Raw genomic sequence first — 3,904 nt, 5'->3', positions numbered from 1 at the left:
TGTCATTTTAGTCATTTTATTGCTATTTAAAGGAAAATTCCACTTTTTTTTCAGCTTCCCTTAGAGTTAAACGTTTTGGAATCCATTTAGCCGATCTTCAGGTCTGGCGCTATCACTGTTAGCATAGCTTAGCACAATCCATTAAATCTGATTAGACCATTAGCATCACGCTAAAAAATAACCAAAGAGTTTGGATATTTTTCTTATTTAAAACTTGACTCTTCTGTAGTTACATTGTGTATTTTTGAGCGCGATGCTAATGGTCTTATCAAAAATCAAATGTTTAAAGGGATAGTTCGGCCAAAAATGATATTAAACCCATGATTTACTCACCCCCAGGCTGTCCGAGTTGCATATGTCCATCGTTTTTCAGATAAACACATTTTCGGATATTTTAGAAAATGTTTTAGATCTTTCAGTTGATTAAATGTAATGTTACGGGATCCACGACCTTCAAGTCCAAAAAAAGTGCGTCCATCCTTCACAAATTAAATCCAAACGGCTCCAGGATGATAAACAAAGGTCTTCTGAGGGTAATCCGCGCGGTGTTGTTGTAGAAATATCCATATTTAAAACTTTATTAATGAAAAAAATACCTTCCGGTAGCGCTGCCATCTTAGTCGCGTCCGCATTCAGGATGAGAGCTTACGCAGCCTACGGAGGCTGCTGCTGCTCTGTGCCCCGCCCTCCGAATTTGTCATACGTCACTAAGAAAAGTGCGTACACTACGCTAATACTCTCTCCTGAATACAGAGAAGTCTAAGATGGCGGCGCTACCGGAAGATATTTATTTTCGTTAATAAAGTTTTAAATATGGATATTTATACAACAATACCGCGCGGATTACCCTCAGAAGACCTTTGTTTATCATCCTGGAGCCGTTTGGATTTATTTTGTGAAGGATGGACGCACTTTTTTTGGACTTGAAGGATGTGGACCCCATAACTTCACATTTAATCAACTGAAAGATCTAAAACATTTTATAAAATATCTGAAAATGTGTTTGTCTGAAAAACGATGGACATATGCAACTCGGACAGCTTGGGGGTGAGTAAATCATGGGTTTAATATCATTTTTGGATCGAACTATCCCTTTAACTCTAGGGGAGCTGGAAAATGAGCATATTTTTTTTAAAAAAAAGTGGAATGTCCCTTAAAGAAAAACACCAGTTTTCAATATTTTACTATGTTCTTCTTACCTCAACTTAGACAAATGAATACATACCTATCTTTTTTCAATGTGTGCACTTCATCTTTGTATGGCGTGTCATGAATGTGTTAGCATTTGGCCTAGCCCCATTCATTCCTTAGGATCCAAACAGGGATGAATTTAGAAGCCAGAACTTCCATGTTTTCCCCATTTAGTGAAACGTGCCGAGAGCATTCTGTTTATTAATATCATCTCATTTTCTTTTAAAAATAAATGACTAATTATTCATATATTAAATTATTCTTATATTACTAATTGACTGGTTATATTTGCAATGTAAAAATACTTAGCTGCCTTCATTTTTTTTCATTGACTCAGATTTACAACTTACTATTATTTATCTTGACAACAGATGAGTTGCTACAACTTATAAAATATAGTTAAAATAAGTCAACTTCATTAAGTAATAACAACTCATCTCGCGTCAAGATAAATAATAGTAGGGTAAATATACACTCTAAAAAAAAGTGGTTCTTTGCTCGTAATCATAGAAGAACCGTTTTTAGTGCCATATAGCACCAGTGAAGCACCTGTGAAGCACCTGTGTAGAACCACATAGTGCCATGTAGAACCATATTTGGTGCTATAATGGTGCTATATGGCCCCCATATGGTTCTACACAGGTGCTTCACCGGTGCTATATGGCACTAAAAACGGTTCTTTTATGATTACGAGCAAAGAAACACTTTTGGTGCTATATAGCACCGTTTGTTTTTGATTAAAAATAAATAAATAAATAAAATAAGGCAGCAAATAATTTTTTATAGTGCATGCTTATACTTGCATATGCATAAGGAGCTCTTACAGTTGTTTGTTCTCATCCTCTGGTTTTGAAGTGTAAAGGTTGGCATGACAACAAGGTTCTTATCATTTATCATGTTGAGAGCTGTCTTTTTGTCAATTACAACTGCCTAAAAATAAAAGCTTCTGCAGTACAGATTACACAGCTATCAAGCATAATACATCTGCAGTTTATTTCCACAAGCAGCTGTTATCCAAAATGTATATTTCCATGTGACTGGTATCATAGGACAGTGGGGTTTTGTGACAATGGGGTATTGTTACCAAAGTCCACTGCTGTGCCAAGCACTGCATTTGGTTTTCTTGAACACAAGGACATTGTTAATATCTGTTACTGTTCTCAAGGAACAGACAGGGAGGAGAGAAAAGATGGGCACAGATAACAAGCATGTGACACAGACAGTGATGTCATAGTCATGTGAATTCAGCTGTTTTTTGTTTTGTTTGTATTTTGACTGCAACCTGCCGAATCCCAACACTGGAGAAGTGCTGCAATACACTGCTGTTATTTTCTCAAATCTTTAAATAAATCACACGTTACCCATATTTCTACAAATATATAACCAGTGGCGGCCGTGACTTCTTTTTTCGAGGGCGCTCGATGCGAAGTTCGTCACAACATGTATGTAGCCCGTCATGTGTGTGGTTCCTTATTCCTTATTTTATTATATATGTGTTCTGTGTGTCGAAAATAAGTGCCTGCTGCAGATACGTCTTAAGTTTTTTTTCGCATTTGCCAAATACTCGCATAATCTCATTTGTAATCGGAGTTTAGTGTTAAGGGAGTGTCTTGCGTGTATTTTGTGAACGTGAGCGTCTCTTTTATCATAAACCCTTTAGACGCGTCTGCAGCAGGCACTTATTTTGACAAAACACGTGATGCACATGGTTCACATGACGCAACGAACACATATTTTGAAAACACGACAAACACACATGACACTCCGAACACATATTTTGAATTTGTGCCCCTCGGATAAGCAGTCACGAGCCGCCACTGTATATAACATCATTTTTTCCTTCACAATTTAACTGTCCAAATGAATAATCTTTCCACTGCAGTTCATAAATCTTAATATCCCTGGGATGAATGAATATTAGATTTTTTCTTCTAGATTGTGGCAATTACATTTACGTCTTCATCTCAGACTCTTACAGATTACAGTATTATATAACTAATTTTAAAAATGTTTGGCATACAGTATGAACAGAAATAAATAGATATGTTGTCCAAGAATACTCTAAACATCTAAAGGGACAAACCCAGCTTTTGGGTTAAATTAAAGGTGCTCTAATCGAATTGAAGCGTTTTAGACCATAAAACATTTTTTGTTACATACCGGAAACATCTCCTCACTATCTGCTTGCTGCCTGTCCGCTGATCAAACTGTAAAAAAACGCTCTGTAGACAGCCCAGGCTTCACAAACGGCAATATCAACATACTGGCCAAACCTAGCAGCACAAAACAAAACAAAGTGTTCCAGCCAATAAACAACAAAAAGGATTTGGGGGTGGGGGTTTGGCGCGTTCATGAAAGCACGGAAGGGAGGGGGAGGGGTTAGCTACGCTCCGTCTGTTTGAAAACAGTTTCAAACGTCAACAATAACTAACGTCTCGCAGATTCGCTTAGAGAGCCTTTAACACAGAACATTTTTTAGAGTTTTTAGTTTAGTTTAGTTTTTTTTTTTTAAGAAAAAACAACCCAGCACAGGTTGGGTTCGTCCCTTTTTGACATAACACTGGGATGAAAATAACCCAGCTTTTTTTGAGAATATGATGGCTGCCCCTTTCCTAGTTTAACCCTACTTAACATGCATTTGATTTTTAATTTATTAGAATGACTGAATCTTTAAACTCAGCATTAAATGACTCATTGACCACTGACTCAACTA

The sequence above is a fragment of the Paramisgurnus dabryanus genome, chromosome 2, assembly GCF_030506205.2.
Source record: "Paramisgurnus dabryanus chromosome 2, PD_genome_1.1, whole genome shotgun sequence".
NCBI classification, from domain to species: Eukaryota; Metazoa; Chordata; class Actinopteri; order Cypriniformes; family Cobitidae; genus Paramisgurnus; species Paramisgurnus dabryanus.
This window is presented reverse-complemented; position numbering follows the sequence as displayed.